A 15,447-nucleotide genomic window follows, 5' to 3' on the forward strand; every position below is an offset into this window, starting at 1 on the left:
TGGCACTGCTGCGGATAGAGCTTGCAGTGTGATTGGTGTCCAAGGGAGATGAATTAGTTCCAGCATTAGCAGCGAATTACGGATCATGTCGGGACCCCACGCGGCGGTTGATGCCTCTGTCGCCGGTTATCTTCCACCAAAGGTCCTCTCAATAACAGTTTATTATTGCTCCGTCCCTCTCTCCACTGTCATTGTCTTTCGTGTCCCCCCTCCCTCCCCCCTCCTGCACTCTGTTTCCATCGGCTCAATAATCCTTCTTGTGAAAGTGCCAGTGAACTGTTGCTGCCGGGCCTAAAAATACCTGCCCCTTGACAATGGTCTGCGACGTGCCTCCTTGCCAGCTACCTGATCTATTAAAGCCTACTTTCCTGGCTCGGCTCCATCGGTCGCACTAATTTCTCCTTGAGAAATAGTCTCGTGACCTGTCTTTCCATGATTAAAAGGCATCAATTTTATAGTTGCATATAAACTAGACAATTTAATATAGATCCTAGTGTTTTATTTCAGTTTTTTTTTTTTCTGCGCGTTGACTTTATTCTCAGGCCTGTAAGGACAGAACATTGGACATTAGAAATAATGTCTTCAACATAGACCTGAGCGCATAAATATTCAGGAGTCGTGAGACAGACACTATAGTGACAATTTCCTCTTAAACAAATGTCATTGGCAGGCTGTTTCTGTCTTGTTACGGTCTCAGATTTCACGACACAAGTAATTTCCTGGATCGACAAATAGCATTGATTTGACTTTTATTGAAGTCACTGTTCAATTGCATTCTTTGCAGAATGCAATCAGGCATCACTGGCACTATTGATTTAAAAGAAGTCCCAGCTTAGATGGAAAAATCAGGCACTTCTGTTCAAATCCACTGACTATATGTTCCCACTTGTATCGAGTTGGGTCTCGACAGGATTGTAAATAAAATTTGGCAGGTAATTATCGTCTGCTATCAATAAATAAATCCATCAATTAATCTTTGAATTGCTTAAAAATACTATTAGGACTCAAAGGCTTTTCTCATGCTTTATTTTATTACATTACCATTGTCATGGAAACACTGCAGAATCATTCAACACGTCTCACAATAAATGTGCTTCATTTACATTAACACGGCACAATTGTGCATGACTTTGTGTGCTGGAAACCTTTTGACTATTTTACAGTCAGAGTCACTATGGCGACCGTTACTTCGATCTTTTTCTGTCCGCCCCGTAATGAGGAAGGTCAAGATGGCAGATGTGTCCTTCCTGCGTGTGACTTATCTCAAACGCTCGCTGATGTCCTCTCTTTTCAGTCGTTTAGGTCACTTCCTGTGTCGTGTCCTGAGCAGAGATCATCCCCAGGTTGCCACGCTGAGGTCACATGCTTGCATTGCTTCCTGGTAACTAGGAAGCAATGGGCAAATGCATTGATCTGCCTATTGATGACAAAATTTGGGCAGTTTGTCTGGGGAGGTTTGTAGGATGGTAAAACCTTTGTGCAGACAGGTTTATGCACTGGACAGTGGATATCGATGAATTGGCTGAAGCGGCCAAATTTCTCTGTAAAGTGCCCATAAATGAAACACAAATTTGATGCCGGAGGTAAATTTCTTTGATGCCCTTATGGAGGCCTAACAGAAGATTAGCGATGTTCCAGCAGAAGGCAGTTTAAAGAGAGCTACAAATGCTTGTTGGTTTCAAGATACATGGAAGAAGGTTGTCATGAGGTGTCGTGTATATTTTATTCATTTATTCCTTTGTGTATTTATTTTCTCTGAGGCTGAGTGGGTGACCTTGTTAAACTCTTTATGCTCAGAAATTGAAGGCAAAACTGATGTCTCGAAGTTTAATAATTGGAGAAAAGGCAGAATTCAATAAGCTTGTGCATCCTCCTTCACCCTTTGGACACGTTGCTCTGAGTTTGATTCAAGTTTTTTAACGTTTTTTGTGTTTTTTTCTTGTTTGTTATTTTTTAATAATGTCCACATATTCAAAGAAATGCCTTCCGTCAATCAATCAAGGTCACGTGTACTTGAGGACTGCCACATGCGCTATAGTCCTATTTATTTTTCAATCCGTCTGAAAGCTTGTATATTTGCTCTGCGTATCTTCTGTCATCCTTGGCATTTTATTTTTTCTTTGCATCATATATGCATTTGTATTTACCGTTGAAAGGTGAGTGGGGTAGATGTGTGCCTCCATTTGTGCATGTGTGAAAGGGTGGGGGGGGGGGTATGACAGGAGAGGTGCTGGTCTTCAGAGGGTTTCTTAATGAGCCAAGGTAATCAATGCCAAAGAAGATGGCTTTGATGGATGCCTTTGAGAAAACAATGTGTCACAATGACCTCCGCCTGAAGAAGCCGCAGAGCAAAGTCTCTAAACGCCCTGACCTTCAGCAGGTTGCTGCTGTGAAGGTGACCCTTTAAACCATTATCTGTGCACCCAAATGTTGATTTAAGCTTAGCTCGGTGATAAGGAAGGAAAAATCGGTGAAGATTTATCGTTCTGAACGCGTCCGCTGATAAAGCTCAGGGTTTTGTGATGGTTGTCGCACGGCAAAAAGACAAAAAAGTGCCAAAGGAATGGTCAGAACCGGCAGGCTGATTCTCTGAAATCAATGAAAAATCAATAGATTAGAGAAACGCTCATTAGGCGTTTACAGCAGTCAAATACTGGCTGTGGAAGAATTTTACAAACCCTTTTTGTATTAAATTCACCATTTCCTCTTCCTTAAAATGTGGTCCAATCTTATTATGGACAATGGAACCTCTCACGCTCTGAATGGAATACAAAACTTCCAGGAACCCTGAAAGGGACACTAAGTTCCAATTAAATTCAAGCAGTTACTTCTTCTTTGTTCCGTATACTCTCTTCTCTCAGGCAAGGTAACGCGAGGAAATTTGTGCCTTTAAACTTCGAAGGTTTGAGTGACGGAAGCCTTTAACCATGCATGAAAAATGTAGACTCATGGGGATTCTGGCAGATGTGCCCACAATCCACAAAGTTTCTGCTGTTCTGGCGGAAGATGCATCACATTAATGCATCTGCATCTAATAACAGTTTGACTGCTGAGTGAAACACGAGCTCTATATAAGATTTCCAGCAAATCGCTTTTCCACATTTCTCAATCTCCTATTTCATTGAGGTTTGCGATTACATTAATCAGAGCTCAGCACTGAACCCGGGACCTCTTGGAATTAAATTAAAAAGCAGTTGTGTAAAAGTTGTGCACCGAGTTCTTCTTGCGCTGCATCCCTTTGTAGTGTGAAAGTTGCTATAGTACGTGTCCATAGGTGAAAGTAATCACCCCACCTCTGTACACGAGGCTGAGGTCAAGATCTTAGAGCAAAAAGGTTTTTTACAGCCGCACTTATGCAATGAAATAGCATGGCACATAACAATGTTATTCAATAGTTTGGTTCCTTTTAGGTCAAAAATACGCAGTGTTGGAATAGCAGAACATTCTGGTTTCACTACTCCAAAAAATCAAATCCTTAATTTCCTTATTTTTTTTACGTGAGTGCAGCTAATGGGGAAACAGCTTGGACGCTATCCGTAAACCATAGCATGTGGGTGCCAGTGCTAAGCTAAATCCCCACCAATTTCCCTGCAGTCATGTTCTCGGAGTGCATTCAACTACAGTTCTCCCCTGATGGGCAGTGGGATGCACTCACAAACAAGTCAGGGCCAGTGCGCACTCCTGTATCCGCAGGTGGAAGTGGTCATACATCAGAAATATCATCAATCATTGCACACTCGAAAGTAACTCACGTCCACATCACGGATGTTCTATTTTTAAACTTAAAGGAAGCCATATTAGTTATGGGCACATGATTTTAGTGAACATAAAACACAGAATCGTCCGACAGTGCTAATGCTAATGCTAAAGAAAATCATCTATAAGAATTATTGACCAGCTGCTAGTGACATGAAGGAAAATGTTAAATATTAAAAAGGAGTTTGAACTCAGCCAGTTTTATTCAGGGTTACCTGTGATGATGTCTAATATAGGCTGGATACTGTTTTTATCAAAACAACGGTTCCTATTTGTATGTGGACTTCATTGTTATCTCTTACTGTGATACTGCAGTGTTAGTTTTGGTTGAAGTTGCAGGGCACAGATCCAGGATTTTGTTTTTCCCATCAATCCCTGCCGCTGAAACGCTATTATGCTTGGATGTTGTCCAGTATAATATCATACACAGTCATCAGCATGGACGGTGAGGGTACAGGACACTACATGTTGGGTTTCTATTTGTGTCTAACAGCAACAGAAGCACAATGAAGTTAGGAATGGCAGTATAAGGAAATGATTTCCATTTTAAAAGCTTAAAAAAAAGATTTAAATGCAAGTTTGTGTCTATTTTACTGATGCAAACGTTTCACATTGTCTGCATATATAGTACTTTTTAAGTCATTTTTAATCATTTTCAGTCTTTCTTGAGCTCAAGTATATGTTTACTGCCTCCATTTCCTATGTTTTGGGCGACAAAAAGAGATGATAAAGAACCCTCTCTAATTCTACACACGTTTTTAAATCTGGTTTTATTTCCATTCCTGTTAATTCTTCCACCAGCCCTGACAACATCTCTGACTTTTGAGTTTGTGCTCCATTTTCTGTCACATGCATTGTTCTGAAAGGTGGAAGCAGCAGCCAATCAGCAACAGAAACTGGACTAATAATAAGACAGACATATTCGGAGGACACTGGTGAGCGAGTGGGTAGTTTCCAAACACCTGTCCACATGTCCCCGAACTCTGACGGACAGTGTCAAAGCCATGTCAAGGCTGTGTGTGAGTTAAAATTTCACCAACTGACAGCTTCTTATTTTGCACCTGACATGTTTCTTATAGGTGACATGTAATAAGAATAAAAGTGGACGCTTCCCCGTGTGCATGCCCTGTGTCCCCACAGTGGGCAGTGGAAACAAGACATTTCTCATATTACATCTCCAAATATTGGGTGAAAGTTGCTGAGATTTATTACTTACATTACATACTGTATATAAATAAAATCTGCTGTAATGTTGTACTTTAAATATATGTTTGGCAGCTTAAATTGGCAGGTTATTTTGAGTCCTGTTCCACTTAGCTTGAATCGTCACAGGATATGTTCGGCTAATCCACATCCGTGTGCTAATGCAAGCAGCATTTGTCTGGCGTTTGCCGTTGGCGTTTGGTCTCTGATGTCAAAGCAGCCCCCAACAAATATAAGTAACTTTACATGACAACAAACTAAATAAGTTTGTTATATACTTCTAAAGTCGTCCAATGTTGTGCCAGTTTGCCGCTGGGCCGCTAACTTGCTCGTTCGCTATCGACTCATGTTGTGTTCTGCGATGCTGAAGGTCAACCAGAAAAGGCCCAACACCATCAAGGTGAAAGACCCCCAACTATCTTTACAGAGGCCACATGACCATAACATTAATTACACTCATGTCCATGTACACTGGGACATATTGACAAGAGGCTAATTAAATGCTATAGTCGAGCTACGTCCGTGAGCAGACGGACGTGATCAGACTTTCGCTAAATATGAACCGTTACAGTGAAGGTTGATGGCACAAGTTTCATTCCTCTCTGTTGTTATTTAAAGAGCCCATCACAGCTGGGTGATTATTTATTCTACAGATAATGGGATGACTTTTCCATCCTATGGCTGGGTGCACCTGTCATCCAGGACGCATAAGAACGTGGTGATGATCTAAAGTCTGCGGGCTCTGCAGCTGCTACCTGCAGGATTAGCATGTGTGAGAAAATCGGACTTCAGGTGGAGTTTCAACAGGAAAAAGGACATCCCAAGGTCACGACCGTTTCACAAAGCCAATTCCGCCCCAAAGAGGATTAAAGCACTACTAGTGTGAACAAAAACACACAGTACCATTTATAATTGTGATCATCACTTTGTCAGTGACATTTATAGAAAGTAAAAATGTTGAAGACACAGGATCAACTTCATCCTATTGACCCAAATTACAGTCTCCCAGTTCTTAGTCCATCTTTTCACACACAATAGTGAGATTATAACACACACCCGTGTTAGCTTATCCAAAAACTGGCCAAGATCCAGATAATATGTGGAAGTTTTCCTGGGACACAAGTCACCCTGGGGAATCCAAATCCTCTCTGGCAACATAAACAACATCAGACAGTGCGTCCTCACCTCCTCACGCCGTCTTAAATTGAAGCAAACACATCCCCGATGTGAGTGTTATCACGTTGGTCCGAGACATGATAAAAGTGCAGCGGAGGGGTTTGTGATGACTGCTGCAGCCCTCTATAAATAGACAGGGCTCCAGATTAACTGAGCAACTTCTGCAGGGAGAGGGCTGAAAGGCTGACGACGTGATGAACAGTTGGCCCAGAATCTGGTGAGATTAGTCCCAGAGTCACCACACATCCGGCACAGCGTAACAGTCATTGTTAGCTAGAGCAACGCAACGCAGTCGCACTGTGGTAATAGTCAAAACGCAGCCACACGGTTATGGAGGCCACTAGTCAAGCCCCCCCCCCCAACACACACACACACACACAAACAGAAACCTACACAGACACACAAACACACATGCAGTGTGGATGGAATAGTGAAAAATGTGGTATTTTTATTAATAACAATTATTATTTAATTGCATGTTTTGTTTTGTTTTGTTTTTACAGAAAGCACCCATCCACACCAAAGAGATCAACACTCGGCTGAAATCTCGGCTGAAATTTGTATCGTGATTTTTTATTTCTTTTCTTTCTGCCCTGTGACCTGAAAACTTCTCACCTTTCCTGGAAGATCCTGCCCATTACTGCTGCTTCTGCCCTCAACTCTCTGCTCCGACACTTTATTTATTTACTGTACAAGGAACGAGCCAAAATTCACTAACTTGTACTCTCTAAATATTAAGCACTAAAATAGTCTATAGCTAACAGTGAAGGTTTTCTGGGGAGTCAAAACATTTTAGCCAGCCCTCACAACTTTAATGGGCTGGTTGAGGGTAAGGACATGGTTTTAAGGTTGAGGTTAGTTTTGGGCTTTAGTTAAGGTTGGGGTTAGCCATTCTTTTGTGATGGTTACAGTTCGAGCAAGCAGCCCTCACAAAGGGAGAAAGTACGAGGATGTCTGCGTGTGTTTGTTTAATGCTTTGCCCGCCGATGACCTTGTGTCTCAAATTGAGCTTCACTCATCATAAATTGCTTTAATTACAATCATGGCACTATATTGGTTCTGTGATGGCTCCTGATTGGCTATCCTCACACTCTATATGGGCTTTTCCGTTAGCAACTAGGTCCAGTGACGAGGGGCCGATGTTTCTGCAATTGGTGGTAATTGGTGGGTGTGTGTGCGTGTGTGTGTGCGTGTGTATGTGCGTGTGTCTGTGTGTGTGTGAGTGTGATGGAGAAGCAGCTTTTAACACAATGATACATCAGTGAGGCCACATTAGTTAAAAAGAGCTTCATTTCAAGACTCCAAATTTGTGCAAATGATTTTAAACTTTTTTTTGTATTATTATTGATAGCAGATGGTCTCTCAACGTTTTCTTTTTATTTTTATTTTCTTATACTCACTGGAAACTAAATGGATTTTCTATTTATGTACCTGACACCTTTTATAAATTAGAGCACTTTTTTATTTGGTCCCCAAGATATTATCAGTTACCCAAAAAAATCCCACTTGTGTACTTGGCGTTCCCTGGGCGTCCTCCGCAGCTGTCACACAAGCGTTTCAGAAAACTAATATCCACTCGAGCCGAGCTAACAGCCATCGGGCTCTGATGAGAGGTGGAGGGCTCTCTTTTCATCTGTGCCACGGTGTAAAAGTTTCTCCACGGAGTAGTTTTTAATTTCCATTCTGCATCCAGTGTCCTTATTTGCTTGGGAAAGACAAAGACCGCCTGCGTGCACGGCGCCACCAGCTTCCCTCATCCTTCTGCCGCCTTCCCCAACATTTCATTCTGCCCTTCCAATAACACCCGCCCCTCACGCTCCGGGTCCCCATCCAATCCTCATTCCTGACATGTCCTGGTGTCTATTACACCGTCAGCCGCGCGCAAAGGGTCATTAGCGCAGCCATCATTAAATAAATGAAATCAATCCAAAAAAAACAGCTGGCACACGAGGAGGGCGGAGGAGAGGGGGTTGGGAGGGCACGCAGAGGGGTTCGGGCAGAAAATATTGATGAGGGTGCGGTGGTGATGCAATCCCGTGGCGGTGCGTAGAAGTGGATGTTTGCAGCATGTGTGGCTGGCCGGTGATGGAGGGCCCTATATCGCGAGCTCGGGATCGCTCTCCATCCTCGCCAAAGTAATTATGATGTAAGTGGAACAACAGCATGAGGTGTGTGTGTGGTAATTAACCTCAGGCAGCAGAGAAATGAGTCTAATGAGGAGAGCGGGACGCTGAATCTGTTCAATCAATCTATTTCTCCCCCCACAGACTCCCTCCCCCCACTGTCTCTCTCCTCTGGAGCATTTAAATATATCAGTGACCTTGTTGGTTAACTGTGACACACATTTGAACCCATTTAGCACATCACCGTCTCTTCATTTATTTTTCTTCACTGTTTTTTTTTTTCTTCCGTGCTGGAGGGGGCTTAACGAGTCCACTTAGACTTGTGTGAAACTGGGAGAATTGATCGCTTGCGCTTCGTTTATAAAAAGCAAGTCAGTCACCAGTGTTCATCCTTATGACAAATTAGCACAACAAACTCAGGAAATGTGGGCAAAGACTACCAAAGAAAATGGAATAGTCACCTAAGAGTGCATTTTCAAAAAAAGATCAATAGTGTGAATTCAGCATATGCAAAAATAACTAATGCGTAATGGTTATTGCAAGCTCGACTAATAAAACTAGTTCTCTTTATAAAGTTTTTTTTAATTAACATTAGAAAAGGCTCAATTTGAATGTCTTGGGGTTTTATTTTCATAATCCTTGCCACCCTTGCCAATAAATCAATCAATAAATCAAAGCAATAAAAAACAGGCCATCTAATATATATATACCAACTACTAATGCAGTAAAAACATATATATATATATATATATATATATATATATATATATATATATTTATATTAAGAATTAAAATAAATAAATAAAAATTACTAACCTCACCAGTTCTAGTGTGACAAATATTCACTCTTGTGCAACAGAGTTTATTTATTTAGCAACTAGTAGCGTAAATAATGAGGAAGATGTTCTTCTCCTACTTTTTAGCAACTCGCAGGTTAATTTGTTCTGTTTTTCTCAGGTCAAGTGAAGGAAGTGTTGATTCCAGCCGGCCCTCCTTTAAGAGAGAAACAGGTGTTCTGTCAAGTTCCTCACAGTTGATGTACCAGGTGGGATCTCCATGTTCTGGCATCTGGTGCTTGCCTGAGGTTCCTGGGTCAGCTCCGGCTCTGCCGGTGCCTCAGATTGAGAAAAGGTCATTGGGGCGAAGCTCATAATTCAATATCCAGCAGAGAAAATAGCAGACTAATCAGCTCCGAAGCCTAATCTCTCACAAATGGAAGAGTGTTCTGCAGCCAAGTTCACAAGTGAAGACGGTGTTAATGATGCCAATCAGAGCTGCGTCTGCAGACATAACAGGGCCAACTGCCGATTTGGAGACCGCACGCCATCAATGGAAGCAGAACTCCAAGGCTGGAAACCTGCTCATTTCACACTGAGTGATGTTCTCACTCATCCCGGGGATAAAGTTGAACTGCCGCCGTGGAGGAAACTGATAGATGGATTATTTGCATGACTCTGCTCAGGATCCGATTCAATGAGAGTTGTTGAGGTCAAAATTTGATCAATCACAATTTCAAACACTTGTTTTTTCGCACGTGTCATTTCCTTTTCTCCAAGTTAAAGACACTATTTAGGGGCGTCCGGCCTTCTCACCGCTCACCTTGACAACGTTGCTACATAGCTGTGCGTTATGGAACAACATAACTGGGTTTATGAGTTACTAGCATGAGTTTATCTCAGATAATAAAGTCATAACTTCATCACAGCATCCATAGGCTAAAAGACTGATAAATGATGAAACGTCTGTGAGGCAAAGGTCACCCCTCAGCCCAGGTCACACCTGATCCTTTCTCCCATTCAGAGGAAATGAAATGCTGCTTTTAATGCAAACAAAGATAATCAGCGCACGTGTGAACCGACGTTGTCAAACTGCTGCATCAAACTCGCTTTGCTTGACACAACACAAATGTCAATAGATGCATCATTCAGACACAGGACTTTATAAAAAAGAAAAAAGGGGTATTGATAAAGTAGCAGCGATGGTTCCTGTAGGTATGAGGCTGTATCAGATTTCCAAAGACTTTTCTAAGACCATCATGAACGCAATAAAGCACAACAGAATAAAGGAAAGACGGAATTACAGAGTAATTGAATTCATTCGCATTAAAGTCTGGCATTTAACTGAATAGCATCAGCCGGTCCGAGCCATTTCTCTTCGGGACAGGTGTTTTGCTCATCGGAATTGTTCGATAAATACAAGTGAGATTTATGTTCTCTCTGCTGAGGACTAAAGGAATTCTCATGCAACCAGACGCAGCTGCTGGGAAAACAGCGCTCGCTCCTCCGCAGCCTCCCCAAGACTCGGATCCGATTTAGAGAAGCTGAAACGCACAAGGGACCAGAATTAGGAGCAAATCACTTCAGAACAATGGAGAACAAATCAATAATCCAAATGATGGAACACTTAAAAAACAAACAAACAAAACAATAGAGCTCAAAAAGTTGTCAATGGCAACTTTCCATGAGTGCACGTCTGTGCACATTCTACAGCTCACTCAGTAGCATCTCGGTTCCTAAATGGGTTCGCTCCCCATGCACATGTGTGCGGAACTGAGCTGATCTCCTCTGCTTCCTGTTGGGTCAGTTCAGATTTAACCTCATGACCTTGACCCCTCCGGTCATGTCTGTCACCAGTTTGTGATGCGTTAAGCCTCAATCTGTCGCCATCAGGACTCCCTGGTGGTGGAGCGGTCAGGATTTGGTGCTCTCACCACTGCGTCTGGGTTTGATTCCCAGTCAGGAAATATAAATATTTGCTTTACTGTGAATTCTGCAACATGTAAAGGATATACAGGGGACTTGGTCTAGAACCTTTGGTGAAATCAATAAATACTCCTGAACTCAGAATTTTAAAAAGTAAAATACTGGGATAAATAATGAAAATATGAGCATGGATTTCATTTGACTCTCTCTGTTTGGTGATTGGGCTGGGAGCCAGAGGAATTGGGGTCCGAGTCCCAAGCGAAGAACACAAAAAGATGGGAAAGTGGGCTGGAAGCAGGAAAGGTGACAAGCCGGTTCTGGAGCATTGAGCGAGGAACCGTACTCCCAAATGCTCCCAGTGTAATAATCTGTGTCATAAACATCTACTCTTAGATCCGCTCACAACATCCATCCTCGTCACCAGTCGAACCCATTGTGGAAGCCTCCCATCCAGGAGTAACAGCACAGAACCTCCCACTCGTCAGTAAACTGAAGCCTTCCTTCTGGCTCTGTCTCCCTGCCCTCCGGGCCACCATCCTAAGTGTTCCTGTCCGTCTGTCCAGCATCTGGGCCACAGTGCCGAGCACTTTCTTTCGCTACTGGCCGTCTTCCCAAGCGGTCCCACCACTGTTTCCAGCGCCTGTGTAGTTCTGCCCAGCCTGGCGTCGGTGCTCAGTCCAGACCCTTTGGGCAGCCCAGCCTGTTTCTCCAACCCAGTGATCATCCTCCTGGCAACTCTTCCTACGTCGCTGCTTCCTGCAACTGGCAACGGTTGCGCTCGTCAACCTGAGACCTTGTTTTCCCAACACTGCCACAAATAATTCGGTGCACTTATGATTGTGCAGACAATATTGTGGCTCCTGGCAGGAACGCCAGCAGCGCATTATGACCAAAATCAGCTTTATTGACCTTTGAGACAGTCGCCTATTTGTCAACTTTTAGCCACACACACCATCTATTTGTTACTTGCTCAGCTTTATGGTAAAATAAATTGTCACTGTCAAATCTTATTCAGAATATATGGTGAAAAAAAAAAGTCTCGAATAACTGGACTGCAGCTTAGTGCCAGCATTATCTTTCTGATGATGTGGCCCATTACCTTGAAATGAATATTTTATAATAGTAAAGGGATCTTAACCTTTTCCATGCAGAAGACTATATAGTAGCTCCAAGTGGAAGAAAAAAAGCTTTTACAGTTTTAGCAGTTATCAAATATAGTGGAAGGGGGCAAGAATGGGGGTGGCTGAGCCAATGTTTGTTCAACAGTAGGGATCAGGTTTAGTAATTGTAGCTGCATTTGCTTTTTTATGAACCACTGGCATTTTAAAATTTAACTAATCAATATTAACATGATAGATTGTATTTTTTTTAAAAATTTTCATGAATTTCAGCAAAAGTACAGTGGCTGCCAGGGAACAAAATTATTTTGTTTATCAAAAAACTTTTCAGTCCTTCATTTATATCAGCATATTAACAAATAAGAACTGGATCTTGATATGCTGTGTTCATGCAGCAAAAGCATAGAAAATATAGTTTACAAGTGATACCATCAAAAAATTAAAGAGTTAATTGTCTAAATTTTTTATTCTGACAATAGTTTTTAGGGTTTTTTTGTAAGTGAATTGATCACTGGAGATAATCCAATATTTTCCATATATGCTTCATTTGGTTTGGTATTATTCAAGCAATTCCTTCCTGAGCTCTGAAGGTGAAGAGAGCAGAGAAACTGGAGCAGAAAATCTTTTCAAGAATGCGTAAATGCAAATAGGTTTTCCCCCAAAAGGAAACAGGGAAACACAAACATCTTAATATCACAAGCATTTACAACAGGTCTCTCCAACATTAATTAACCAGGGAGGCTGGCTTTGCGTTGGTAAATGACACCGCCGGTTCCCCCCTTAGGGTGGAGCTGACAGATGAAGGAGTGATTAAGATGGAAAAATCTTGACGTCGCCGTTCTGTGATGCTGAGGATCATTGCTGGCGACAGGCTGGGTTGTTCCGCGCTCACACTGCTTGAAACAGTTGCCACGGGCTATATGCACCTCATCAGTCTTCACCTGTCTGAATCAGTTTCTACATCAATCTAGTCACCATCAGACGTCTCGCCAAATGTTCCACTGCAGATACACAAATAGGCGTTTAGAAGGAAGCATAGCTTACGCACATAACTGCGTGGCAAATGGCCTTTAACTCGCAGCACCTGCAGGATCTGATATTTGAATTCATGCATTTGATGAAGGCCTCCACATGAGGTTGAATCTGGAACCCCCTGTGACTCTCATCAGGAATAAGTGGTGGACGGTTGAACGGATGCACAGATGGATGGAAGCAGCTAAAATGCACCAATTTGTTTTCCTAACAACACCTTAAAGAGTCCAGGTTCTGCTGGTTTAGCTTGGTCAGCCTCAGTGTTAGCGCAAATAAGCTTGTTAGCAAAGATGCTTATCTGACACAACATCCAAAATACCTAATTAATGTGTAAAGAAGGACACTTAAATGATACCATTCCTACCACCAGGCAACACACTTGTTTTCTAATTCAATCAGAATGAAACCCGAACGCCAATCTCGATTATTTCAACAGGTCTTGAGCCGGTCCAAGAAGATGATCAGGACACCTGTAACATGGGCTGAAAGCAGTCAAAACAACTGGGTTAGTCAGAAAAGCTGAATGTCTTTTGTGGCACATCCGAACATGGTTAACATGGTCATTCTTCTCCACGGGCTTCACTGCTCTGCAGTGCGACTGCCACAGTGGGTTTACACACGTTGCAACTTTTTCAGCCTTTGTTTATTTCTGTTTTCAATTCCATCTTTCTAGCTTGACTGCACAGTCCATTTGCTTGTGAAGGAATAGTGTGGATTTCAGTTGATCCATGGAGGCAAAGAGTGAGCGACCATTATCTGATCTCTGAGTTCTCAGATTAGCTCAGTAATCACGTCTGTCTATACTGTGATATGGTTTATTAGACAATGAGAGGCACCCTGTGTGATTATGAGAAACCAGAGTTTTTATTTCTCAATAATTATAATAACTGGTAATTGGATTTATTTGATTCGTCCATGTGTTAAAGATAAAATTGAAAATGGAAGTAAATCAGGTACAGACTTAAACATATTTAGTTAATATGTTACTATCTTAAGCCAGTGCAACACTGTCAAAGCAGGCAGCAGCGTCCACTCCATGCTGGATTTGCAGCAGAACCTGCACCATCAATAAAAGTCAATTCTGGGCCTTGCGCTGCCACATGTTTCTGCGGAGCAAAAAGGAAGGAAGTGGCCGCTTTAATCTGAACAAAACAAGCAAGCAGAAAATATTGGAGAGGATCTGAAACTCGGAGCCACTCCACTTCAAGATGGAAGGATTTATTGAAGGCGCATTCAAACGCCTCAGGATGTGTCAGCCGCTGCATACATGCGCAAACACAATTTCCTGCAGAACATCGTGAACTCTTTGAGGAATGATTTCGACATAGTGCTGGAAAGCTTTCAAGGGATCCGAGCCCATGACGACTTCATAGCTACCCTGGCAGCACCTTCAGAGGTGCAGACGTGCGCTACAGGAGATTTGACGGAATGATTCAACAATTACTGAAGAGCCAGATGGAGACAGAGCGAAAGCGGCTGGATTAATGATAGATTAGAGAAAGTACAACAACGTCATCTGAACGGGAATAACAACAAGAGGCAGGGGTGCAACCCAAAGTCGGGAAAATCTTGGCCTTCAAAACGGATGCGAGAAAGGCATCATTAGCCACGTCGTCATCAATATACACGCAAGGCGTTTCCCCCTTTCACCTCTTTGGTGTCACGTCTCCTTTACGGACAGAATAGGAACGTTTCCCGCCTCAGTTTTGCATCTGCAGCTTTTGCTTCCAGGCTTCCAAACTTCACAGAGTTCACTGCAGTCTTCTTGCGCGTCCCCAGACTCTGGTGGCTAATACTGTCAGCGCCGCACAAAGGAGCATCAAAAGGTTTGGAGGCTGCACACTTCAGATCATTGTTTATCTTCTGCCGCATCTGTGATACTCAGTCAGTGTGAGAAATGAGGAAGGCAGTCTCTGAACCTGATCATGACCCAGTTTAGGAGCCAAAACCAGCCTCCCTCTTCGTCCCGCGAGGGATCCTTTTGAAGCCGTTTACGCCACCTGTTTGAAAAAGCGGCGATTGGAATCAAATCTGTTTTTAGTGGCTGCTCATCACTCTGCCAAACGCTTCGTTTTACTCAAACTTCCTTAAATCCGACCACCCTCACGTGCATATTGTCTCGGTGTTTTGGGTTTTTAGCTTGTCTGCAGGTCCCAGTAGGTGTGGCCCATTGTTGAGTCAGAGTCAGCACGGGACGCCACCACACCTCATTCTTGTTTTTGCCTTTTTAAAATTGTATTTCTGTGTTTCGGGAACAGTACAGAACGTTTGTGGGTTTAATGATTGTGCTGATGGAGAGCACCTGGCGTACCTGTAATTTTTGGTTTTTAGCACGGG

General features: G+C 42.6%; 1 long non-coding RNA gene across 2 annotated transcripts in view; it reads right to left on the reverse strand.

Annotated features, from left to right (window-relative positions):
* Positions 1–1,015: 1,015 nt before the first annotated feature.
* LOC105417276 (uncharacterized) overlaps positions 1,016–15,447 on the reverse strand; it is a 31,056-nt gene continuing 16,624 nt past the window's right edge. The window contains exons 2-4 of one of the 2 annotated variants that reach the window (XR_965027.2): positions 2,699–2,787; positions 2,148–2,589; positions 1,016–1,417 (exon numbers count right to left, since the gene is read on the reverse strand). This is a non-coding gene — a long non-coding RNA (uncharacterized lncRNA). Of the gene's footprint in view, positions 1,418–2,147; positions 2,590–2,678; positions 2,788–15,447 lie in introns of both variants that reach the window. The other variant, XR_965026.2, reaches the window with a different exon arrangement.

The sequence above is a fragment of the Takifugu rubripes genome, chromosome 13, assembly GCF_901000725.2.
Source record: "Takifugu rubripes chromosome 13, fTakRub1.2, whole genome shotgun sequence".
Taxonomy (NCBI): Eukaryota; Metazoa; Chordata; class Actinopteri; order Tetraodontiformes; family Tetraodontidae; genus Takifugu; species Takifugu rubripes.